This window comes from Triturus cristatus, chromosome 5_1 (genome assembly GCF_964204655.1).
Source record: "Triturus cristatus chromosome 5_1, aTriCri1.1, whole genome shotgun sequence".
Classification (NCBI taxonomy): Eukaryota; Metazoa; Chordata; class Amphibia; order Caudata; family Salamandridae; genus Triturus; species Triturus cristatus.
The window spans coordinates 587,387,195-587,415,097 of record NC_140587.1 but is presented as its reverse complement, the minus strand read 5'-3'; the positions used below and the strand labels follow the sequence as shown (position 1 = coordinate 587,415,097).

At 42.1% G+C, this 27,903-nt stretch overlaps 1 protein-coding gene and 1 long non-coding RNA gene across 3 annotated transcripts in view; one reads left to right on the top strand and one right to left on the bottom strand.

Moving 5' to 3' along the window:
• PDE7A (phosphodiesterase 7A) overlaps positions 1-27,903 on the bottom strand; it is a 1,104,576-nt gene that overhangs the window by 726,597 nt on the left and 350,076 nt on the right. The window lies entirely within an intron of this gene.
• On the top strand, positions 26,940-27,503 carry LOC146831239 (uncharacterized). The gene is made up of 3 exons (XR_014961254.1): positions 26,940-26,977; positions 27,208-27,260; positions 27,343-27,503. It is a non-coding gene; the product is annotated as an uncharacterized LOC146831239 (long non-coding RNA).

The following is a 27,903-nucleotide window of genomic DNA, read 5'->3' as shown; positions in this document are numbered from 1 at the left end:
AGGTTAGGCAGCAGGCATTGGAGGATGGACAGGTTGAATTGCCTAACTCAAGAGACGCCGCTATGGCAAAATGGACGTCTGCCGCAGTTGGCGGCCTTGCCTGGCTTCCAAGATTGGGATGCGATTGAGATCTCCACCCTTGGGGATGTTATGAGGGGGCCCATCCTGAAATCGTTTCAGGGCCTGCAGAAGGACTTTCAAATTCCACATACACAATTTTTTTTTTAATATTTGCAATTTCGGCATGCTCTCTCCCCTAGCTTGGTGGGCCTGGAGGAGTTGGCCAACTTCAGTCCGGTAGAGACTAAAGTTTTCATGGGGGACCTGCAAGACCATAAAATATCTAAAATGTATCAATCCCTGGTTACACACTGCTCCCCATCTTTACAGTGTCTCCGTGGGGCATGGAAGGAGGATGTGGGCTCACTGGAGGGGGACTGGACGGAGGCCCTGGCCTCCCAACGCGGGGCAGCTATTGCTATGAGCCTTCGACTCATCCAGTTCAAATACCTCCATAGGGTCTATTTTACTAGTCAGACTGTACAGGGCTGGTTTGGTGGCATCCCCGGAATGTCTCTGCTGCTTGCACGAAGAGGGTACTCTGCTGCATACTATATGGGATTTTTCTGCGCTAGCTAGGTTTTGGCAGGGTGTACTGGCATGCCTCTCAGAGGTTCTGGGTTGGGATCTCCCCCGTTCCCCTAAATTAGTACTCCTGCATGTTATGGATGATATAGGGGGGCAACGTCTACAAGCGCCACCTGATGCTCCTGGGCTTTACCCTTGCCAAGCGCGACATTGCTAGGGCTTGGAAGGCAACTGCCGCACCCTCCGTCTCAGTGTGGAAGGCAGGACTGGTTTTGTGTATGGGCCTCGAGGCCCACATTTTTATAGCACGGGGATCCCCGCGTAAACAAAATCTGGAAGAGCTGGGCGGATTACAGGTGATTGGAATTGGAGCCCATTCCAGCGCTGGGATTGTGTGAGTTGTAGTCTTCTCCTCCCTTGTCTTGGGCGGGCCTGTATCATATGTGTACCGGGCGGCATGATGTCCCTTGGACATTTTTCATAGCGAGGTTAGAACTGTAGCTCCGATCATACATGCTGATTTTGCTGGGTTGACTGTGCGATGGGGTGTGGGGTGGGGGGTGTTATCTGTTTTTTTGTTTAATTTTGTTGTATTTAACATGTACGTACCTTCATTATTCTTTTTCCGTTAGTACATGAGAAAACTGTCAAAGTCAGGATATTGTTCATTGATGCTACGGAAGCCTCTGGGTTACAGAGCTCCGCTGTATGAGCATTTGACAAACAAAATTTGTTTAAAAAAAAAAAAAACAGCAGGCATTTATTTATGGGTTAATTGCAGTTGAAGAAAGGAAGTCATTAGCCAATGGCAAGAGGAGAGAACAGAAAAACACGCCCCCGAATCCGGAAACGCCGCTGCCTTTCTCCGAGGCATTTCTGCTTCGCCTCGGAGAAAGGCGGTGGTGTCCAGGCGTCCGGACGCATTTGTTAAATTTTTTAGATCTCTGTCCGAGACTTTCCCTTTCTCTGGGTGGGTGGCTGCTTGGCCCCTTACTTTCGCAGGGGTCGCGTGCGCGCCCTCCATGACCCCAGGGCTTTTCTGCCGTTGAGTGCTTCTCTGGCGCCTCTCTCCTATGGCGTCCACAGCCGGTGGTTATAAAGATTCCCGCGCGTGCTCATCTCGCCTTCAGCCCTAGGTTTTCAGAGGGAAGATGCATAGTTTTCGTTCACAGGCTCTCATCGGCTTCTCCTGGTCCCGCTTCTGTTCTGCCCGCCGTTGCTCGCCTCTACCGTTAGGGGACTTGAATCTTATACCCGAAAAGCGGTTTAGTAAAAAGTGTTAGTCTATCGGCTGATCTCTTCTAGGCACCGGGTACGGCACAGCGCGCCGGACATGCCCAGGACAAAGAGGAGGACGAGCGGCAGCAGCCGGGGAGCAGGAGACAGCGGCGGTAGCGCAGGAGGTGAGCGTGTTACCCTTATCACCGAATCTAGTTGTGTAACGTGTACATAGCGCGCGAGCCGACCCGATCATGCCCCATAATGCATTGGCCCGGTAAATGGTGCTCTGTCTTCGTGACGGTGAAGGAGGTGGGACTCCATGTTGGTGACATGCGCTTGCGCGGTGATGTAGGTTTTCACATCATTGGGACGAAGGACGAAAGGTTGTCGGCCCCTTAAGTGACCATTATGTGGCCCTTCTATTTAAATACATTAACTCTGTTTACTAGCGCCAGGTCGGCATACAGCGTCGGCTCGTTTTGAGTGATAATTTCAATCTCATAAAGGCACCGGTGACTAGCTGGGACTTCTTAAGGAGATGTTAGTTTGTATAGTAAGCATTTTGGACAGGCTTGTGATCCGCCCCTTTAAATCATTGGCTTTCTTCGACCATCCTTTTTCTGCTCCTACTTGCTTCCTAAATCATTAAACCGAGACCTATTGCCTTTACCAATGATTGTTTTCAGTTCACTCACCATTTATTGAACCAATGCAAAACGTCTTAACTAAGCTTTAGCGATTTGCTACTGAAGTGGGTGTATAGAGCAGACTGCGTTTCCTTCCTTGGTACTTCTACTAAAAATGAATGAGGAATTTATAAAGCGCTGGAATCACCCCGGCAGGGGTATCTCCGCGCTAGCAGCGGATAGAAGCGAGGAAGTCGTGAGGGCGCTCAATCTTTAATAAGCTCTGTTTTTAATAGTTTTCTGATTTTAAGCAAGTTAGGCCACTTACATAAGGCACAGGGGAGCGAGTTCCAGAGACGTGGGGCAACATAGAAAAAAAGATTCTCCCCTCCCCCTTTCGAAGTTTGTTGACCCCAGTCACTGCTAACAGCCTTCCCACCTGCCGTTGAGGGCTTCTCTGGCGCCTCTCTCCTATGGGAGCGGAGCACGTGACCTGTGGGCGTGCTCGGTGGCGCTTGGGTGTGGATGGCGTGTGTATGTGTGGCGGCGTCACCCGGGCCCCAGGGAGGATACGAGGGCAGCTGTTTCCCACTTGCGTTCCCACCTTCATTCCCGCGGTCAGTGGCACTTTTGTAAAATATCCTAACCCCCGGAAATCTTACGAGCGCACTGTCAACTTCGCCACTCATCCAGTCTCAGTTTTTTTCTTTAATATTCTGACACTTGCAAATCTCAACATAACAGGTCTAATGGCTGACACCGCAGAAAAGCCAAGCGTGCCAGTAGACTATGGGGTGATCAGGTCATGCGTGGGGTGAACAGCGGCGGTGCAGGCCGAGCCGCGCAGTCCGCCCTGACATAGAATGTCAAAATTGACCCTGATTTACAGCCACGGCCTACACGACGGCACGGGGCTGCTGCTGCCTCTAAATAACTTCCGGGCGAGTTTGCGCCATATAAATATATAACTCTGCCAGCTGGTGCTTTCGTTCTACTGCTGCCTACATCGGGAGAATAAAGGGGGTTAAGAGTGCTGGTTAAGTGTTGTGTTGAAGATTTGTGGTGGGGGTTATGAGCAATGCCAATAGCTCTAACTTTAACAATGCCGAGACCATTGCATTGTAAATGCTTGTTCTTAATTAGCTTCAAAGTCTGACACTAAAAAATAACAAGCGTGCATGTGAAGCTACTGACATACGCACAGCCAGCGAACACGACTGGAATAGTCCATTCAAGGTCACATTTGAGAATTTAAAGAGCATTGTACACAGGCGGATGCACCATTAGACAAATGTTGCTAAAACATCAAAACGGGTATTGGGTTTTGCTGGAAAAAAAAAGGAAATAGAAATTTCAGGTTTCTAGGAACACCTGCAGCCAGCTGTAAAGGGAAAAATCCAGGCAGCATGCTGAAAATCAATCTGTAAGCGATACGCAACTAACTCAGCAAACACTGCAGATGGCAACATGTTCAAGCAGTGAAATTCCCAGCGATTGTCAAATACTTTTTGTTTTAGTATCAGAACTACAGAGTGCATTGTAGAGCACCAAGCAATCAACATGGCCAGTTAGACGCGATAAAATTGAGGTTTTAAATAATGTATTAACAAACCTGTTTGACCATAGCGTTCAACATACACCTCCGAGAGTGTTTGCCTCGCCACCTACTTACGGTTTTGAAGCTTAAAATAAACGTTTTATTGATTGCAGCGTTATTTTTGAGAAGCCAAGTTAAATAACGAACCCAAAATAAATTGCTAATACCGAAATTTTAAAATACGGATTAAGTAATTGACAAATATTTCTGGACACTTGCATTGCTGCATCAGAAAGTTCTTGAGTTTCAAAAGACAGTTGAAAAATGACCTAACGAAAAATACATTTTAATCAGAGGGACAAAGTTAAAGAATGTCATCATTTCTGGTGGCAAGCATACTACTCATTTTCAGGTATCAGTTTATGGGAAAGCCTAGGGAGTAGCCCAAAAAAAATGAACTACCCCACAATTTGAACCAAACCTCTGATGGCATCATTTAAGCGAAACAAGTGAGCACACATTTGCCTAGAAGAGCAAATATGTCTCTTCTATCCAAGCATCTATCCATTTATCCTTTCATCCTTCCATGCACTCCGCTGATATTCACCAATTCACCTTTACAATCTGTCATTCATCCCAGTCAGTCTTTCACCATGCCATCCATCCACCTATGCATGCATCACACAGCCATCCAACAATACATCATTTGACTTACCCATCCATCAATAAACGTTCATCCATCAATTGATCATTTTTCCATCCTCTCATTTTCACTGCTAGCCTATCTCCCACCCACCCTCTCAGATTTCGATTTATGCTGCTATCCCTTCACCCATCCTCTCAGATATCCTTTTACACGGTCATCCTTTCAACCACCCACCCATCCATCCATCTTATCGGATTTCCGTTTACTCTGCCATCGTTCCATCTATCCATCTCTGAGATTCCCATTCACACCTCCCTACACCCAGGCCATTATTACTGATCTGGGAGCAGCTTTGACACCTCACTAAGGCCAACCACTGGCTGGGGAGATGCTGAAGAATTGATGCAAATTAGCCTCCAGGAGCTTCAGACGGGAAAAAGGTAACTTTCTAAAAGTTACTTTTCCTGAATATGTTTATCATAAAGCAGACTTCACCAAGAAATTAGACATTTAATATATATGAAAAAACCTTTGAATAACTATTATAACTAGTCCCTGTCAAAAGTTAGAGATTTTTTTATAATCTGTACTTTTGAGTTCTAAGCTGGATCCTAGAAAATGGCAATTTGTGGAACCTTGACGATGACTGGGTTGAGGCGAAGAATGACACCAAGGATGCTGGCCATTTTCTTCGGACTATGCCTCATTTAAGTTGAATATCTACACAGATATCATTAAAAACCCCACACAAGTCTGGAAGCTGGGAAAAGTAAGAAAAACATTTTCAGAGACACAAATTCTCCCTATGTACATATTATAACAGGATCTGGAAGTGCCCAATAGTAATGGAGTACTGGCTTTAATCAGAGACACAATTAGGAAATGTGATGGGAAGAATGATTACCTTTGACCCCAAAATGATGCTTCTCTGCATAATGGAACATTTGGGTGGCCAGCCCCATACCTGTACGTTCATCGCTATTGGCCTCCTACTAATCGTAAAAGAGAGTTGGTCCGCCATCGGAGAGAAGAAAACAATCCCCGCACTAGAGGAATGGACCAGGGGAATAGACTTCTGTGCCAAATCAGAAGAATTAGTTTATACAGCAAGAGGTGTGCAGAGGAAACCTACCAAAGTCAATGGTGGAGCTTTTCACATATGTCTGGCTGGAACCATAAGAGAAAAATAACTTTTAGTAAGTTATTTTGCCCGTCTAATGTTCCTGCGAGCTAATTTGTGTTTGCTCTCCAATTTCTCCCAGCCAGTGAAAAGCATTTGAATAAGTATGAATGAGAGGAGACATTCCTCAGAGGAACTACATAATAGGTCTCGGATAACTGATAGGCTGAACTGAATAGGCAGAGAGGACGCTGCGGAATCACACAGAATATGCAGGGTAGGGACAATTTGCATCTTTTTTATCTCTCGCCTAGGCAGCGCTTGTGCTAACTCTGCGAGACATGCTGTATTCAAGATATGGACTAATAGCTCCGCCCACTGTGAGACAAAGCATCAGACGCTCATTCTTGAAAGCCTTAAAACAAGAAGAGCACAGCGTTTCTGTGTGAGAGTAATCTTCCCATGCAATTTTAGTGTAGCAGTTGGCTGGGTTTTCTAAAATGTCATTTGTAAAACTCCCTGTCTCACTTGAAGCTTTGAGTTTCACAAAAATGTTGGTAAATATTCTGCAGATGGCCCCTTGAGGCAGTGACTGTGGTTACCGAGCATCGAAGGCAGCAGCCTGCAAGCTGCAAACTCTGCATAGTACATTGCAAGTGAACTTTCCAGAAAACAACAACCATTGGAGTATTTTTTCATTCAAAACCCTTTCCATGTGTTTCTTATTTTCGTTTGTGCTTCCTTATGGAAAATTGTGAATTATGTACATCAAAATCTCCTCCCCTGAGGATATCAGTCTACTCAACACAACTCTGCAAACAACCCAAAACTGGCTAACCAGAAACCACCTTAAACTCAATTTGCTCAAAATCGAATTCCTCTTAATTGCTTCACCAAAAAGATCCCCCGACATCGAAGATTGGATTAAACACTTAATAGTCTTCAACTGCCTTCCACACATAGATTCCACAACATCCCTGGGAATTACACTTTACAATAATCTCAACATGCAAGAACACATCAGCTCAGCCACCAGAGGGGCAAACTTTCAAATGAGCATTCTAAGAAAAATAAAACCCTTCCTCCCCTTAGACGACCTTAAATCAGCGGTGCAAGAATTAGTTATCCCCAGATTAGACTATGGGAGTGCTACCCTATGTGCTCTGCCGAGATCCAAGTTGGCTCCACTAAGGGCATCCTTTAACTCTGCTGCAAGGCTCATCACTGGATCAAAGAGGTACAGCCACATCACTCCAGATCTGAAGGCACTAAACTGGCTCCCTTATGAGGCAAGGATTCAGATGAAAATTGCTTGCATGACCCCCAAAGCCCTACACTTCAATACACCGAAGTACCTAGCTGACAAACTGGAACTGTCCAGTGGTGGCAGATCATCTAGAAGCATCAGCATCTTACTGCTGAAACCTCAAATTTTGAAAAAAGAAAACCTACAACCGAGCTTTCTCCTGATTGGCCCTTAGAATCTGGAACTCCCTGTACCCTGAAATCAGACTGATCCCTTCAATCACTTCATTCAAAAAAGAAGTAAAACTGCTTTTAATGAACAAATCTCTACCCAGAACCCACAAAATCATTCTCTGAAAACTGATCTGAAGCTGTCCTCCAACCAGGTCTTGCACGCTGTCTGAGTCCTGGTTTATAACTCACTGTCCCACTCCTGATTTGCAACGGACATTGTCAGCGTTTGTTTCTTGGTTATCTATTTTCTACTAACTGAGCTATCTGTAAAGCACTCTGATACCCTTCTAGAGTCAAGTTTGCGCTATATACAACTTTATAAATAAAATAAATGTTTTGCAGCCCACATTATGGTCTGCAGCGACCGCTGAGCATGGTTTACCCATTCAGATTTTGCTTACATTTGTGTAGTGCCACTTTCCACATCCTCTTTCAGTGCACTTTCACTGGAGAAGAGGGTTGCAGAGTATCTTGAGCTAGCAACAATCTATCTGCTGATGCACAATCAACCTTCAGTTACACAAAAGGACATTGGTCACCCATTAACTTTCAGGGTGGTGTGGGCTCAGGTGTATTCTCTCCAAAAAGCAACCATCGTCCAGTCCAAGAGTAGCTCAAGAAACCGGTCGCCATAAACTGCCCCATCGTCCTATCAGACTGCGTTAAGTCTCTAGGCATCACCCTTGACAAGAACTTTTCTATGGAGGCCCACATCAAAAACTCTGCAAAAAGTGCTCTTTTCTCTCTAAAACACCTCAAGAAATTGCAACCTTTTCTTCCCCATGATGACGTCAAGCCAGTAGTCCAATCCCTAGTTCTCTCTAAAATAGACTATGGGAACGCCATCTTAACAGGGACTCCAAAAGCTCACCTAGCCCCTCTAAGGGCAGTGTTGAACATGGCCGCTCTACTCGTATCTGGAGTAAAAAGATTTGAACACATCACTCCAGCTCTCAACTCCCTCAACTGGCTTCCCATGGAAGGGAGGTGTATTTGCAAACTGGCCTGCATCACACACAAAACCCTTCACTCTCCGGCCCCTAACTACCTAAACAACAAACTGGTAAGAGCAGGTCAATCCAGAACGCTGAGAAGCTCCAACTCACTCCTTATTCCTCCGAAACTGAAAAAGAAAACCACACAATACTGATCGTTCTCTGGCAACGCTCCCAGGATGTGGAACGCTCTCCCTAGAGTCCTCAGATGCAACCCCTTCTTCTCCGGTTTCAAAAGGGACCTGAAACTCCATCTCCTTAACAAATACTTTCCTGACCAACGTCAACTAACCTAGACTTCAATATGCGAGTTTACTCCTCTCTTGACATTCAAGGATAGTTTGGTGACCGGACTGTGTTAACCACCTTATCTTCCATGCTGTATTTTTTTAATCCCTGGTTTGCTTCCTTACTGCCTGCCTACTATGTAATGACATTTCCGTCTGTTTTTTCTTTACAGTGTGTATGTAAAGCGCTCTGATATCTACGGGTCAAGCTAGCGCTATATGAAACTTTAAAAATAAAAATAAACCGACATAAAACATGGAGCATGCCTCCGTCACAAATAGATGCACTATCGCTTAACTTCTTCCGGTGAACTAGCATTAACCTGATAAGACCTGGGTAGGAACATCCACAACGCAGGCAGGCAACAAACATGCCGTAGAAAATGACTGGGATAAATCGGTCTCGTTAAAGCAAAAGCTTAGGATACAGTCTATACTAGTGATTTCTAAACGTTTTAGAACCACAACCCACTTTTTAGTACTACAAACTTTCACAACCAACCTAGCTTTAATGGACACAAGGCAAGCAATTTAATTTAACTAAAGCGTCATTTGATAACACACGGTCATTCACAGTTAACAAAATTTCCATTAAAATGGTCACTAAATAGACATTCAGTACTAATAAAACTACACTGCACACAAATGATGTGTGCAAATAGTGTTTCAGTGAATATATATTATTTGTGCATCACCAAGTAAAGTGTCTTGATTTGTTCTGATCCTATTAAAATCTTTGTTTCCATCACACTTCTGGGTTACAAAATAATGTGCTTCATTTTTGCTTTCTTAACTGCTGAATGTGTACAGCTCATTTACTGGTACTTACATTTTGTTGGGAGTCGCAAAAAAAGGACATCCTACAGCCTTTCCTTTCACACTTCATGTACCCCAGCAAGTTTGTCAGATAATTTGCTTAACTTTTCTAGGATTACAAAGTGAAAGTTTGTAAAGACCAGTCCCCGTGTTCAACAAGCATTTGCAATGCAACAGGTCTCACATTTGTGTGAGCTGAGCTATTGGCATTGTAAATGACAATGCCTGTTATGTATATGTTTTGAAAATCCTCAAGAGGTGCGTAAACATGCACTTTGTGATTATAGTTGTTGCTTACGAGAAGTGAGGCTGGCAGTAAGTTTGCCTCTTTTACTGCCAGCCTTGGTTCTCATAAGCAAGGACTACAAGTACAAAGTGCGTGTTTACACACACTTGCAGGTTTTAAAAACACAAATAAAGGGCATTGTCATTTACAATGGCAATAGCTCAAACTCTCGCAAATGCGAGACCTATTGCATTGCAAATGCTTGTTTTTTAAGTGATAGTTTTTTAAACATGAATTTAGAAAAGTTTGTGCTTATCCCTCCACACGACAAAAAAATTCATTTGAGATTAAATCTAAACACAGGCGATGGTTTTGTCCAGCACACATCTTGAGGTCATGTATTTCGAGGTGCTCTTAGCTGTGATAATGAAGATAAAGGATGGCGGGAAATTGAAATAAAACAATTGCCCAGGATCACACAATTTGGTCAAATGGGGAAGACTGGATTCATCCCAGGTTTTCTGGTTCTACATTGTGCAATTCAGTTCAGCCACGAGATGTACATGCCTGCACCCAGGGCTTTAAGTGGGATGGAAAAACTAGAGGGTCTCTCAAAGAGACGTGGCCAATGTAATTAAGGGCGTGGCTTAAAACACATAAGCTAAAAATCTTTGTTTAGCATAGTGTGCCACCCGGCTTGTATTTTGATGTTTTTGTAATTGCATCCAGATATATGAAACAACAAGTAGCATCATACTTGCAAGGAGTCAGTACTATTGGCTTTGTCAATGGTTGTTAGTAGCATAAGCTAAATAAGCAGCAACTATGGCTTGTTTTTAATATGGAAAAAGCTTGCACTTGCCCTGGTGACACCACGCCAATGTTGCTGCGCCCGAGTTTAAAAAAGAGAACGAAAATCCAGGGAGAAAATTACTCTTTAAAGGATTTCTCTTCCCCTACAAGGCTCACCTGGAATGACGTCATGCCGCAACTTCTCCACTAGTGAATGAGCAGTGTGAGCACGCGCACATCAATGTGCCTGTCACTGCAGTCCAGGAAAAAACAGACCGCCTGTGCCAGGGCACAAAACAGAGCCCGAGAGAGACCAGTTTCGAGATCCCCTTTAAAAAACTGCCGGTGCTCAGACCCAGTGAGACCCGGCTCACTTAAAGCCCTGCCTACACCCACTTTACGCCCCTAGACCACCACTCTGCTGGCACCAGTGTAGCACTCGGTCACACCAAAGACCAACTTTTCAGCCCCCCGGGAAAATGTTTGCGAGTACTCATGTGTTACGGCATAAGCCTAAAAAGGAACAGGTGGGCATGATCACCTTTGCTTTACTCTGTCTCTCCACTTTGTTTCTTTTGTGATCCTGCTCTCCACATCCTAACTATCCTCTACCCCCTCTTCATGTTCCTCTCATCCACTACTTGTCTTTATCCTTTCCATTCTTGTCCTTTACCTCTAATTCCTCTACATTTTATTTCAATCTCTGTCATTTCCATGCTCCCATCTACCTTAAACATAGTCTCACCCTCTGTATCCCCCGTTCCTAACCTGTCAGATTTTTCCCTTGCTTCCTCTTTTCTTCCATCTCCACTTCTCCTCCTCTATCCCCTCTACTTTGCACCACCACCTTCTGTGGTGTTTTACTTAATTTGTTTCCCTGCCTCCTTTTACTCTTCCACTACTTATTGCCTGCCACCTCTTCCTTCCTACTTCGACTATTCTCTTCCACGTATTATACGTAGCACCGCAGCATTAAACTAGATTTCAAGGGCATTGCTTCAATTATCTGCAATGCACCGATTTACTTCTTTAAATGAAAAGAGATTATATCAAAGGTGGGTATGCGCATGCTCCTTAAAAACCTTTTGGGTCAAGAGGTAACGACATTGCTTCCAACAGGGGCTCGATTACATAACTTTACACCACAGTGCACTGACCAGATTTAAAAAAAGAAAATTGCACGAAATGGTAAATACCAACTCAATAGGCCACTGTTAATTAAAGTGAACCCATTAGCTAAAAATGAAAAAAAGAGCGTCCTGTAATGCAAGTACAGATTTGTGGTAGGAAAACAATTACCTAGTAATCGTTCTAAGCTATGCATTTGCACGCAGTAAAAATGGTACAAAACATTATACAAATACTGCATTTTATTTTCAAAGAACTAACTAGAAGGTAAAATTATGGCTGCGTGCCAGCATGCATGCTTTTAACAATTACATTTTAATGTTATAATACCACTTGAGTTCCTATTGGTCTACCTGGATACCAAGATGCACACTACTTGCTTCTCTTCCACAGATTGCTAGAGACTTGCCAAACACCACACCCAAACCGGTAGTACTGAGTAGTCCCTATGAGCAGGGCCACTGGAATTGATTCGCAGGGGATGACCAAATTATGTGGCAACAAAAGCTAAGTATGTAATTTAACACTATATTTTGTGACAGTATTGCTTCATTATTTTGTAATTTTTACATCTATTAACACTCTCTGGGCAAAGGTTTTACCTCATAAAGGACCAGTATAACACCCAAAAAGAGCATTAAGCAACAGAAAGTTGACCGGCGAACCTTTGCAAAAGGACTTCCACTATGAGGGAAACAAGGGTAGCAGTGGTTTTAATAACTTGTGATTTGTTTTCGCTAGACTCAACTTTTTTGGGTTAAAATCTCTAAATTACAACAGTTATTAGCAGACCCTTATTCCCGAATCCTAAAATTGTCCTTCTGGGAGACTATGGACAGTTTAGGCAGTCCATGCAGCACCCGCACCCTTTTGGCCATGGGTTACTTGGCTGCAAAGAGACTTAGTGAGCCACTGGCGAGATGAACAAGCCCCTTTAATTGCAGAATGGACTAGAGCTATGGATTATTGTGCAAAACAAAGAACTGGTGTACAAGGCCCGTGGGGTGCACAGAAAACATGCCAAAGATATGGAGTCCTTAGCTCAATTCCAACAGTGCTCTGATGGCATGATGAACTATGTAACGTATGATGCAAAGCAGAGTTATAGTGCTGTATAGTTACTGTGAATATAACATGTGCGTAGGACCTAATGCCCTTTATACATTTGCCTATTTGTTTTTTGGGGTTGATAAAAAAAATCAATAAAAGGCTATAAAAAAACTGTAGATTATGAAGCAGATAGATTATGTGGCAATACCATAATTATGTGGAAAACGCAACTGTTTTAAAATCAGATAATTCCCGTGGTCCTGCCTATGAGCATAGCAAATAATGCAGAGCAACAGCCAGTGGCACACAACTACATTTATAACAAGGCAAATCTGACAGAAAGGAAGAAGGAAGTGCAGTTTCGAGTTTGCCAATTAAATTAAGCTATCACATTTTAATCATCTAGAGCCGGCTTCTCCAACGAGTATCTCGTAAGATACTGGCAGCTCTCCATCTAGCTGTAAGTAGCTCTCCTGTGTGCAAACAAATGCATTAAATTGGAAGCTTTGGTTTGGTTGAATATAGGTATAGTAAAATAGAGAAGCGTGTATATAAAATAAAAATGTGTGTATTTGAAGAAGTCATGCTGACTGGACAAAAATAGTTGAATTTGCAAAATATATTTAAAACGGATATTTGAGGCACTGTGGGTCTCTTCGCTACCTTGGTGCCAAGGGCATTTCAGCAGTAGTTACCCAATATCAAAGCAGAGGCATTTCAAATTGAGAAAACTATTTTGACGTTCTAACTGGTAACCCTCCCTGACGCACGGAGGTGATCACTGCTGGTAATTTTGTATGGGGTAGCCACTCGTGTAATGTTGACTGATGCAATCACTTACAACGCTAATAGTAGCTCGGGATGATTTTCGATGAGCATGAGCAGCTCTTATTACAGAAAAGGTTGGAAACCCCTAATCTAGAGTAGGCAATTCGCCTTTGTAAGTAAAGCGAAGGGTACATTATTTTGGACAGCATAACATGCAGGATGAAGCGGCCTGGCAGAACATACACAAACTAGCTCATTACATTTTCGCCTGACTCACGTACACAGTAATGTTGTAAACTCAATTTACTCAAGGCAGGCGTATTGTGGAACTTGCTCCACTTAAAATTACCAACATTAAATAAACACTGCCTGTCAAACTTGAATGAAGCAGCATCTACCGTTCATTTTATTACACTAGTTCAATACTTCAGTGCTCTAAATTAGCTGCCGTGAGTGATCTAGTGCTATAAAAGAATATCCCGAACAAATAAATAGGAGAAAAACATAACGCATGCGAACTGATTTGTCAAACGTAAACCATTAGAAAATGAGCAGTTCAAGTTCAAAACGTGAAGTTTAGCCAAAACGTAGCGAATTTACTAGGAAACACGGCATACAGTCACTTCTACTAAAAAAACGAAGTCAAGCACATAGATCCTGCATTATGAGTCAACCCTTCATTTCAAGAATCCTCCCAGCATTCAAAGTTTATAATAAGGCACATTTCAAGAAATAAAATGGACAGACATCCTCCCATAAACGCACAAATTTACTTTCACACCAACAAACCAATCTCCTGTTAGCCTGTATGTCCTGGTAAAGGAGGTGCTTTAAACTTACCTCTTCGCATAGGTGCCATAGTGGTGAGAAAAGCTGGAAGCAACAGAAACTTCTGCTCAGATTTTAAAAAACTCTAAGAGACATTCCAGAACCTGATATCTGCAGTGCTCTGGAGCTTGCTCCACCATTCCAATGCTTGTGGAGACTAGCATGCCTCATGTACAAGTGAATCATGGGATGTAGATTTCATTTTCATGGCCCACATTGGAAGGTGGTGTGGTCTAAGTGTATAGGTAAAGACTTTCGGAACACACAATGGGACGAGGTGCTGTGGGCCTGTGGGGAAACAGCCGTAGCTTTCTGCATGCACATTAAATCGGGTGCATTTCTTTAAGAGAGCTTTCTGCAGGCACATTAAATCGGGTGCATTTCTTTAAGAGACAAAACCTAGCTGCACACCATCACACTTCATCAGTATACTAGGTTCAGGAATCGGTTAGGACTGCTATACAACAAATTCGTTTCTTTAAGGGAATTGACTTGCTCCACAACCAAATGGATAATTTTTAGTTTCCATTCCAAGACTCGCCTCTCCTTCAGGGAGAAGTCAAGATAGACAGTCTTACTGTATATTTACAAAGATGTACTATTCACTAGAGCAGCAATTTAAAGTCGAATTACTGGAGAAGATGACGTAATTACCAGATATTTAGATAGAATAGGCACAATTGCCGAATAATGTATACCAGTCAGTGCACAGTCTGCACCTATCCACTCCATCTCCATGAAGGCCCTCCACCCACTCATACCAGATCTGTCAATTTAAGAAGGGAGGGCAGTTTCTTTGAATCAAAACAACACCGATGACCCGTCCGGGAGGTAGAGACAGAAATGACAATGTATAGCATTAACACGAAGATCTGAGAATTACGCTAGTGGTCTTTCCAGGGAAGACAACAAATAAACTAATGCCGATACCAGATTGCAACTGAAAAAGATAAAAGGATAGGTATAAAGGCTCCATGATGAGTATATTTTAGGTTGTCGACATAGGCCCTCTAGGAGCACAGATGTATCATTTTAAATATCGTTCTGGATTTAATCAGTCGTAGCCATCAGTAAAGCCTGTATGTAGGCATTATGTGCAGGTCAGCTGACATCAATTGCTTATAAATGAACACTAATAGTAACACAGTCAAGGCAAGGGGTACACTCTGAATGGTTTAAGTCAAAAAGGAGAACTCTGTAGAAAGGGGACGATACGGTTTGCACTTGTAAATATGGGTGCAGTGACCAAAGACAAAAATTCAGTATATATTTCCAGCTCTTTAAGACCCCCACCCCACACGTTGACATTACCTCTTCTAGTGTGAATTCCCAAATTGCACAATCAATGCGATTTAGTGTGTATGCGGTATAAATTGCCCACATATTCCTAACTGTGCTCACACCTCTGAGAACGGTGTGCACCTTTCATACTCCCTATTACTTCATAGGCCTCTGTGGTCAACCAGAACCGTATCTGTTTGTAACAGATACCACAGACACCTTGCAAATCCAGTTTGCCTTTATCATCTTCCCAAGCAAGAATATTTAGAATCTTAATGACGTCACGCTCCACAGCTGACAGTTTTGAAATCCTATTAACTTGCAGAATAACCACTCCAGAGAAAGAATCAAAAGAAATGAAAATGCTACTTACCCAGTAAACATCTGTTCTTGGCATGCAGAGCTGTAGATTCATATGCGTTAGCACAGATCGCCATCTTGTGTTGGACTCGGATGTTTGCACTTTGTTTTTCTTCGAAGAAGTGTTTGTAGTCACGAGGGAGGCGACTCCTCCTTACGGCGATAGTGCGCATGGGCATCGACCATCCTCAGATTGTTTCCGCCATAAAGGGTGACGGAGTTAGTAAGAATAGAAAGATGTCCATGTGTGTTGTATCGAAGTAACATATTACTGCAGCCGATAAAGGTACCCAGAGCGGCAGGCGGGTGCATATGAATTTACAGCTCTACATGCCAAGAAAGATGCATACTGGGTAAGTAGCATTTTCCGTTCGAGGCATATGAGCTGTAGATCATATGCGTTAGCATAGACTATACAGCAGTTATCTTCCCATCGGTGGCTGACCTGTATCTGTTGCAGTAGTTTGAAAAAGTGTTCTTAAGACAGCCTGGCCCACACTAGCTTGTTGTTTTGCATGCACATCTGTAGTGTTTTGTGAATGTATGAGGTGTAGACCAAGTTGCAGCTTTACAGATGCCTTCTAAGGGTATATTCCCTAAGAATGCCATAGAAGCCCCTAGTTTGCATGTGGAATGCGCTCTAGGGAGAATAGTTAATGTGCGTTTGGCTTTAATGTAGCATATTTGGATGCATTTAACTATTCATCTTGCAATTTTAGTTTTTGAAATGGGATTGCCTTCATGCGGTGGTAAAAAAAACAACAAAGTAGTTGGGTTTTCCTAAAAGATTTAGTTCTTTCACTGTAATAAAGTATTGCTATTTTAACATCTAGTGTGTGCAGAGCAAGTTCTGCCGCTGAGTCTGGTTGAGGGAAAAATACTGGTAGTTCAACAGACTGAGGTGAAAGGCAGAAACAACTTCAGGTAAAAATGTTGGATTAGTCCAAAGAACCACTTTGTTGTGATGCATTTGTAAAAATGGTTCTTGATGGCAATAAGGAAGGCTACCTTCCAAGTGAGGAACTGTAGTTCACATTTGTGCAGAGGCTCAAACAGTGGGCCCATAAGTCTTTCAAAGACAATATTAAAGTTGCAAACTAGAGAGGGTGGAACTCTAGGGGGAATGATTCTCTTGCGTCCTTCCATAAATGCTTTGATAGCGGGCACTCTAAACAAAGACAAGTGTTGTATGTTTTGTAGATAAGCGGTTATTGCAGCGAGATGCAATAGTATAGATGTGTATGTTAAGTTACAACGCTGTAGGTGTAAGAGATAGGAAATGATGTTTTGAATTGAAGCATCTAATGGATTGATTTGATTGTACAGTAAATTAAAAATAGTTTCCACTTTCCTACGTAGCATGCTCTTGTTGTAGGACATTTAGCTTCTTTAATGACGTTCATGCAGTCTGGCGGGAGATTAAGGTAGCCAAACTATGATTTCAGGTGCCAGATCGCAAGGTTGAGTCAAGTGGGATCTGGATGTCTCATCTCTCCATGTTTGAGTGATAAGCTTAGGTGAAAGGTAGTTTTTGATGCAGAACTACAGATAGTTCCAACAGGGTTGTGAACCAAGGTTGTCGAGCCCATGTGGGAGCAACCAGGATTATTGGGAGGGATTGCTGTTGAAGCTTCCGAACCATTAATGGAACGAGCAGGAGAGGCGGAAAAGGGTAAGCAAATGTCCCTGACCAGTTCATCCATAGTGCATTGCCTTTGGACAATGGGTGTGGATACCTGGACGCAAAGTTTGGGCATTTTGTGTTCTGGCGTGTGGCGTACAGATCTATTTCTGGGTAGCCCCACATTTGAAAGAATGGAAGGAGAACTTTGGAATGTAATACCCATTTGTGGATCTGTTGTTGATGACTGAGCAGATCTGCGATGTGATTGTCTACTAATGGAAGGTGTTCCACAAGGAGATCTATTTTTTGAGGTATGGCCCATCTCCATATGCTTCGAGCTAGTCACGAGAGCTGTATGGAGTGTGTCCCTCCTTGTTTTTGTATAAAGTACATTGCTGTCATGTTGTCCGTACGGACTAGGACAGCTTTGCGGACTAGATGGACTTGAAAGGCTTTTAATGCTAGAAAAATTGCCAGTAGTTCTAGGTGGCTTATATGGAACTGTTTTTGTTGTAGAGTCCACATGCCCTGAATGGTATGATTTTGAAGATGAGCTCCCCAGCCTGTGAGCGATGCGTCTGCTGTTAGCACTATTTGTGGAACCGGGTCAAGGAACGGCCAACCTTTGTAAAGGTTTTGTGTGTTCCACCACTGCAGAGAGCGATGGATGCGGCTGTCTACCAACACCAGATCTGTTAACAGGCCGTAAGCCTGGTTCCACTGACGTACTAAGCATTCTTGTAGAGGACGCATTTGTAGTCTGGCATAAGGGACGATTAGAATGCAAGAGGCCATCTTCCCGATTAACTACATGAACACTCAAGCTGGTAATGAGTGTTGAGGTTGAAACTGAGATATTAGAGCCTGCATGTTGCGTATCCTGACTGGGTTGGGGTATGCTAGAGCTTTGCAAGTGTCTATTGTAGCTCCTAGATAGATTTGTGTGTTGGATGTGGAACTTGGTGAGGTTTACAGATGAAACCCAAGTGGTGAAGCAACTGAATTGTCTTGTGGGTGAGTTGAACACAGCTGTGTTGTGAGTTGACCTGTATGAGCCAATCGTCCAGATAAGGGAACATGTGAATGTGTGGTCTTCTTAAGTGAGCTGCAACTACTGCTAGACACTTGGGGGAAACACTGGTTGCTGTGATTACCCCGAACGGGAGGACTTTGAACTGGTAGTGTTGAAAGTCCACCACAAACCTGAGATATTTCCTCTGAGCAGGGTGAATGGGAAAGTGGAAGTAGACGTCCTTTAAATCCAAAGTGGAAAGAAAGTAGCCTTGCTGAAGCAATGGTAGCACCTGTTGGAGGGTGACCATGTGGAAATGATCTGACTGAATGTAGAGGTTCAGCTGGCCTGAGAGCCGTCTTTTTTTGGAATTAGAAAATAGAGAGAGTAAACCTCCGTGCCCTGATGAGTTAAGGGGACTGGTTCTATTGCATGTTTTTGTAACAGGGAGGGAACCTCTTTTTTTAGGAGGGCGAGATGTTCTGAGGACATTGCAAGATGTCTGGGAGGAATATTTGGGGGAGTGGAGGTAAGTTCCAGGCAATAACCATATTGGATAATTTATCTTACCCACTTGTCTGTTGTGATGGAATTCCAGACAGATAGAAACTGTGAGAGACATCCCCCAACAGGAGTGGAATTATCAGGGGGAAGGGAAGGGAAGTCACTGTTTGGTGGCAGGGGAAGTGCAGGTGGGAGTTGCCTCTGCTTCTTCCCCTATTGTTATTTCCTCTGGAGGAGGAAGATTGATTGGGACTTTTGTAAGAGGAGGAGGTATTTTCAAACGCAGTTGTTTTAGAACCATCCCTGTAAAAGGAGCGACGAAAGGTGCCCTATTAGGGGGTAGTTGCAGGGCCCCCATGGATTTGGCAGTCTCGGTGTCTTTTTTCATTTTTTCTAATGAAGAATCGACTGTTGGCCCAAAAAGATGATTCTGATCAAAAGGCAGATTAAGTATTGATGATTGCACCTCTTGCTTGAATCCGGAGATTCGAAGCCAAGCGTGTCGGTGTAGTAAAACGCTGGTGTTAATGGCACGAGATGCTGTATCAGCCGCATCGAGGGCACATTTTATAGGAGTGTTTGTGATGAGCTTACCCTCTTCAATGAGGTCGTGAGCTTTGGATTTGTATTGTTCTGGTAAATGCTGCATTAGTTTTCCCACCTCGTCATAATGAGCTCTATCATAGCGCGCTAACAGAGCTTGTGCATTGGCAATACGCCAATGATTAGCAGCTTGTGATGCGATTCTTTTGCCTGATGCCTCCTTCTCAGGAGGACGGGAGTCACCTGTACTTTGCGAATTAGCTCTTTTGTGTGCGTTAGAGACAAGAGAATCTAAGGGTACCTGGCCTCTGATATCAACTGGGTCTGTAGGAGCGGCTTTATATTTTTTATCCACCCTTGGTGCAAGTATTCTAGCTCTAACAGGGTCTTTGAATACCTTGCTGGCGTGTCTTAGAATGCCTTTGAAGTAAGAACAATGTCCACAAGGAACTTATTCACAAACAAATGTTATCAATTTTGGAGCAAAAGTTAAACTCCTAGCTGATTTAATCTATAAGCCAAACAAAAGTATCTTGTTACTTTGGAGTACTTATTTATTCAGACAAATAACAATTAATTGCATAATTCACAATAATATGAAAAAGTATATATATTTCAGTTTTCAGGCACAAAGAAAATAGTGAAGAAAGTGAAGCTAGAACCCAGTGTGAGTAGAAATAGCCTATAAGGTGAAATAGATATAAAAAAGGTCTTTCTTTTAAAAAACAATGAGGAGCAAGTAAGCGTGTAACGAGTCTTTTTTGCTCTCCCTTTGTTGAGGTCGACGACGTTTCAACCCTCTCTGGGTACGGGGTCTCATCAGGACATAATCTGGGGACTACAAATAAACAAGGTGTGAGTGCCCGAGTCGCACTAGTTATATAAGTGAATTTTAGGACTCCATTGATTCGTTGGCTTACCTAATTACTTTCAATTGAGAATGAAGGATGATAGATAATTTTATCTGACGAATCTAAAAAGTGAAAAATGAAAAAATAGTGTGTAAGGAATTTCACAAGTAAATCCTTATCAATATATAGATCTTATCCCAAAAACCGGGAGGTATGTCATTTAGACGGCACTTAAGGCGTGAACTAAAATAGAACAACTTCCTCCAAGGGACTATCACCAATCAGGTATATTTCCTGTTGTTGGTCACACTATAGTGATCTTTCCACTATTTACACTATGTATATCACTTACTTGGAGTAATTAATATCTCCGCGTTCTCTGTTTAACCAATGGCAAGGCTTCCCAATTTATAAACGCTGTGTGCCCAATCTGTATAAAGACAATGGTAGTGAAACCTAATCAATAAATGAGGTTGCATAAACCGGTTGTATTCTGTTTATGAAAAAATTAATTAATTACTCACAGGGCTGTTTTAAGGATCCAGCGTGGCCTCGAACTGTACTTGATGTGCCGATGACATTTCCTAAAGAAAACGAGGCTAAGAGTTAAGTCCAAGCCTTCACTTCGTGAGTTAATATAAACGAAGCAATGCGTGTAAATAAACCACTCACTATTCCAAGGATAACGATTAGAGAATTCAATCGCCGGATGAGTTAAGCATCCAAATCGCCCGCGCAAAGTCGGTGAACGCTGACTCTAAGGCGGAAGTATTTAAATACACTTGGAGGCCTGCCTGTGTACAGGGGTGGAGCTGAATCCTTTGTCGGCCATCTTAGAGTGGGGTGTTTTAACTATAACTTTGTGGACACCGAGGTGGTGGATTACGAGGCGGACATATTAGAGGGGAGCTTAAGTACACATTTCTCATATATGCCTTATTTATCTGATGATAAGAGATCGCCGATACTCCAAGTGTCCAATTGCCAGCGCGGGTGTATGAACGCTGACTTATTTAGACCACCTCGAGCCTGCCTGTATCTGGTGATAGAGCCGATTACATTAGCGGCCATCTTAAGGAGGGGTATTATATCCATAAGGGCTACCTGTTGGCCCCGGAACCGGAAGTGCTTGATTGCACGCCCTGAGTGTGCAGTGGGGAGAAGTATACAATGGGGAGAAGTATAAGGCGGCCATCTTGGAGGGGGGCTGTCTTTTTTGTCTGAAAAGCTCAATGTTCTAAAAAATAATATGAACAATATGAGAATTTGTATATATAACCAAGAATGGAAGTTCTATGAGCATTGAAGTGCGCTCGGAAGGAATTAATTAGGCCAAATAAAAGTGTACTCTAGGGTGATTAAGGAGTCCATACCTTAATTATATTAGGAAGCTGTGTCTGAGAGAGCAAAATAGACTAGTTAAAGGATTATCATTAAGGAATCATTATACATAATCCATACACATGATGTTTCATCATACTATCAATGGTATAAGCCCAAGATGTGTTAATGCTTCCTCCATTGCTACTGTGTTGATCAATTTATGGCAACGATTCTTTTTTTGGTCACAATACAGGCATCTCACAAAGACATCATTGAATCAAAACACTAGATTTAAAATTCAAATGTAATTGAAAGACAACGACTTTCGAAAAATGACAATCCACCAAATGAAGATCTAATATAGGCCTCACAACCTTATACCTCTAAGAGATAATTCTGAAGACTGGGTACATTATCGTGGCTGCAACTCTTTTCACTAGTGTATTGGTAAAGTTCTAATAGGTCACATAACCTTTCACTCCCACTAACAGTTACTAAAGGCTGGGTACAATATCATAGATAGAACTCTTCATTTGTATGTTAATGTAAACTGATGAATTTCCGCCATTCCTCTAGACTGTTGAGGCCCTGAGTTGTCGATTGACACTTATCTATCCATTTACATTCCAGTGTCTGTAACAGAATTGACATATCCCCTCCCCTGGGTGGCAGTTTAGCCTTTTCAATAACTTGCCACCTGATGTCATCAGGTGAGTGAGCCTTCTCCTTATAATGCTCAACCAATGGGGCATTTTCAGTAGAACACCGTATTCTGCTTCGGTGTTGGCAGATGCGATTCTTGACTGGTTGTGTGGTCTGTCCAATATAAATCAGCTCACATGGACACCAAATGCAGTATATAACATTACAAGTCGCGCAATTGGAAAATTCACGCAAGATGTAATTAATGTTGGAATGTGAAAAAGACTTGGTTTCTTTAGTAAATTTACAGGCGGTACAACTGCCACATTTATGATGTCCGGTAATAGGTGGTAATGACCAAAGGTCCATGAGGCTACTTTTCGTTTCCTTGATGCTTGTATCGGAATGGACCAGATGGTCTCGTATGTTTTTCCCTTTTCTAAAGGAAAACATAGGCAACTCATGGCCGATGTTAAGAGTATTCAATGTTAGCCAGTGTTTCTTTATAGTCTTTTGAATCTGTGTGCTTAGGGGGCAGAAAGTAGTCACACATACCAGTTTAGGTGATGATCTTTTTTCGGATTTTTCCAAAAGTATCTCGCGAGGACTAAACCATGCGCGTTTCATTGAGGTTTTTATTAGTCTTTTTGGATAGCCCCTCTCCTTAAGTCTGGCACTCAGAATGTCTGCTTCTCTAAAGAAATCCGTCTTCTCCGTACAATTCCTTCTGAGCCTTAAAAATTGTCCGTAAGGAAGGCCATCTCTCAAGGCTCTGGGATGATAGCTCTTATATTGCAGGAGGGTATTTCTATCCGTGGGTTTACGGTATAGAGTTACATCTAGGTGATTATTGTTGTTTCTGATTTTCAGATCCAGGAAGGGGATAGACTCTTTATCAGAGTTCATTGTAAACCTTAGGGATGTTTGGCATTCATGCAGATATTTGATGAATGATTCAAGCTCTCCTTCATTTCCCCTCCATATGAAGAAGATGTCATCAATATAACGCCTCCAACACCTAACATGGTTGGTGAATGGGTTGGAGGCGTCATAGATATACCTCTCCTCAAAAGCGCCAACATAAAGATTTGCTAGATTTGGCGCAAAAATAGCGCCCATCGATGTACCTGAGCATTGTTGAAAAAATGAGCTGTTAAACTTGAAGTAGTTCATTGTAAGGGATATTTTGAGCAGATCAATTATAAAATCCGTAGGAACTAGTACGGGACCAGGACGGGTATTTAGAACTGATTTGATGACTTCCATGCTCTCTACTTGCGGAATATTAGTATACAATGACTCTATGTCCATTGTAACTAAGGTATCCTCACTAGGGTCAAAAAACATCCCCTCTATTAGATTGATCATATGTGTACTGTCTCGCACATATGCAGGTAGCTCCGGTACATAGTCCTTAATAAAACTGTTTATGTAGTTGCCAAGTGGTTCTAGAACCGATCCGCAACCTGAAAGGATAGGTCTGCCTGGTGGATTAGCAAGATCCTTATGCACTTTCGGTAATGTATATAGGACCGGAGTCCTCGGGGGTTTTACATTCAGATATTCAAACTCATGTTTATTTAGAAAGCCATCATCTAATCCTTTTTGTGTGACTGTAAGTATACATTCCTGAATTTGACTGATAGGATCTTTTTGTAGTCTTTTATAATGATTCTGATTGCTTAGTTGTCTCATTATCTCAGCTTCATAGTTTTTTCTCTCCTGAATAACAATTCCGCCCCCCTTATCTGCTGGTTTCAAAATGATGGACTCATCCTTTAACGTGTTAAGGGCTTCACGTTCCAATTTGGAGATGTTAAAGGGAGTGAAGATTTTTGTATTCTTCAATTTCAGGATATCTGCAAGAACTCCCTTTTCAAATGCCATAATCTCTGCAGGCATCATGCTATTAGATGGGAAAAATGTGGATTTTGGTCTCATCTGGAGTTTATTTGACTCTGGGACTGCTGTTTCTCTCTCACTAAAGAACACCTTTAGTCTCAATGTTCTAAAGAATCTATGTAACTCCGTCTGTAATTTGAAAAAGTCAGTAGGTTCTGCTAGAACATAAGAAAGGCCCTTGTTCAATAAAGATAATTCATTGATGCTAAGTTGGTGTGCTGACAGATTAAAGACAGGGATAGTGTTGTCTAGATTTCTAGTAATCGTTTCAATTACTTCAAACACGGGCTCATGTAGTTGATCTCTAGCATGTATTGAATTTACAGTTATTGTCCCGGAGGACCCCATGTGTAATATTGGCGTCGAGTTTGCCTTTCGCCTGCAAATTGGTACCAATTCCTTCTGGGGTTCCGATTGGTACCTCTGCCCCTCGGGCCCTGTCCTAAAAAAGGCTGCTGTAGGGAGGTGTGTGGAAGAGGTTGATTTTTCTGTTGTTGTAATCCACTAGGGCCTTCTCCCGCATCGTCTGAGGGGGTAGACCCTGCTGAAGATTCTGAGAAACCTATTGGGTTATTGTTCCTATATCTGCCCCATGTAACACTTTTTTTGTATTGTTGAGGTTGGTTGTAATAATTTTCTTGTAAATATGGGAAAGCTTTCTCTTTGCTATATGCTGCGATATCTTTCTGTACCTTATCGGCTTTCTTTTTTAATTCGAAACAATTGAATTCATGTATTGTTTTATTCAATTTCTCCAATGCAAGCTTAGACTCTTCTAAGCTATCACAACCAAACAATTCTTTTTCTAAATTCTCTATTTCAAGAAGTTCTTGTTTGCTATGTTCTAGAGCTGTTTCTATCCCTAATACCATCCAATGCCTGGAGCAAGTCACTGAGATATTGGAAAAACCACCTTTGAATCTGTTGTCTTCTCTAAATATCCCAGGGACATTCCTCACTATCAACCCTTGGGGAATGATTCCAGCTTTTAAATACTCGGTCAGCATGCGAGCATGCAATTCAGTGCGTACATGTTTCTTTTTAGTACGTTCGAGTCTTTCCAGTAGGACGGATCTAGGATTGGTTGGAGCTGCTGTTGTAGGTGTTGAAAAAAGAGAGGGACCACTAATCACTCTGGCTATATATTCCTCAGTGTAGAGAGGAGCCTCTGACATAGCTAGTACAGACTTTTTTTTGCAATGGTCACTATATAATAGTGAGTCCACAATTACACATATACAAAATACTAACAGACAAAAAAACATATAACCCGCATGGGGTATTGAGCAATATATTCAAAAACGCTCGTGCAGAATCCTGCACAATCTATATTCATAACAAACAAGAGCAACCCATATGTCCCTGTGAACTGGGTATTACTATGAAGTAAGAACAATGTCCACAAGGAACTTATTCACAAACAAATGTTATCAATTTTGGAGCAAAAGTTAAACTCCTAGCTGATTTAATCTACAAGCCAAACAAAAGTATCTTGTTACTTTGGAGTACTTATTTATTCAGACAAATAACAATTAATTGCATAATTCACAATAATATGAAAAAGTATATATATTTCAGTTTTCAGGCACAAAGAAAATAGTGAAGAAAGTGAAGCTAGAACCCAGTGTGAGTAGAAATAGCCTATAAGGTGAAATAGATATAAAAAAGGTCTTTCTTTTAAAAAACAATGAGGAGCAAGTAAGCGTGTAACGAGTCTTTTTTGCTCTCCCTTTGTTGAGGTCGACGACGTTTCAACCCTCTCTGGGTACGGGGTCTCATCAGGACATAATCTGGGGACTACAAATAAACAAGGTGTGAGTGCCCGAGTCGCACTAGTTATACAAGTGAATTTTAGGACTCCATTGATTCGTTGGCTTACCTAATTACTTTCAATTGAGAATGAAGGATGATAGATAATTTTATCTGACGAATCTAAAAAGTGAAAAATTAAAAAATAGTGTGTAAGGAATTTCACAAGTAAATCCTTATCAATATATAGATCTTATCCCAAAAACCGGGAGGTATGTCATTTAGACGGCACTTAAGGCGTGAACTAAAATAGAACAACTTCCTCCAAGGCCCTTATGGATATAATACCCCTCCTTAAGATGGCCGCTAATGTAATCGGCTCTATCACCAGATACAGGCAGGCTCGAGGTGGTCTAAATAAGTCAGCGTTCATACACCCGCGCTGGCAATTGGACACTTGGAGTATCGGCGATCTCTTATCATCAGATAAATAAGGCATATATGAGAAATGTGTACTTAAGCTCCCCTCTAATATGTCCGCCTCGTAATCCACCACCTCGGTGTCCACAAAGTTATAGTTAAAACACCCCACTCTAAGATGGCCGACAAAGGATTCAGCTCCACCCCTGTACACAGGCAGGCCTCCAAGTGTATTTAAATACTTCCGCCTTAGAGTCAGCGTTCACCGACTTTGCGCGGGCGATTTGGATGCTTAACTCATCCGGCGATTGAATTCCCTAATCGTTATCCTTGGAATAGTGAGTGGTTTATTTACACGCATTGCTTCGTTTATATTAACTCACGAAGTGAAGGCTTGGACTTAACTCTTAGCCTCGTTTTCTTTAGGGAATGGTCATCGGCACATCAAGTACAGTTCGAGGCCACGCTGGATCCTTAAAACAGCCCTGTGAGTAATTAATTAATTTTTTCATAAACAGAATACAACCGGTTTATGCAACCTCATTTATTGATTAGGTTTCACTACCATTGTCTTTATACAGATTGGGCACACAGCGTTTATAAATTGGGAAGCCTTGCCATTGGTTATACAGAGAACGCGGAGATATTAATTACTCCAAGTAAGTGATATACATAGTGTAAATAGTGGAAAGATCACTATAGTGTGACCAACAACAGGAAATATACCTGATTGGTGATAGTCCCTTGGAGGAAGTTGTTCTATTTTAGTTCACGCCTTAAGTGCCGTCTAAATGACATACCTCCCGGTTTTTGGGATAAGATCTATATATTGATAAGGATTTACTTGTGAAATTCCTTACACACTATTTTTTCATTTTTCACTTTTTAGATTCGTCAGATAAAATTATCTATCATCCTTCATTCTCAATTGAAAGTAATTAGGTAAGCCAACGAATCAATGGAGTCCTAAAATTCACTTATATAACTAGTGCGACTCGGGCACTCACACCTTGTTTATTTGTAGTCCCCAGATTATGTCCTGATGAGACCCCGTACCCAGAGAGGGTTGAAACGTCGTCGACCTCAACAAAGGGAGAGCAAAAAAGACTCGTTACACGCTTACTTGCTCCTCATTGTTTTTTAAAAGAAAGACCTTTTTTATATCTATTTCACCTTATAGGCTATTTCTACTCACACTGGGTTCTAGCTTCACTTTCTTCACTATTTTCTTTGTGCCTGAAAACTGAAATATATATACTTTTTCATATTAATGTGAATTATGCAATTAATTGTTATTTGTCTGAATAAATAAGTACTCCAAAGTAACAAGATACTTTTGTTTGGCTTATAGATTAAATCAGCTAGGAGTTTAACTTTTGCTCCAAAATTGATAACATTTGTTTGTGAATAAGTTCCTTGTGGACATTGTTCTTACTTCATAGTAATACCCAGTTCACAGGGACATATGGGTTGCTCTTGTTTGTTATGAATTTAGAATGCCTTTGAGCATGGGCAAAGTTTTAGTGGATTTTTGGGAGGGAGCGAATGTTTCCACTAAGAAATTCTCCTCTAGGGGATCAGGATG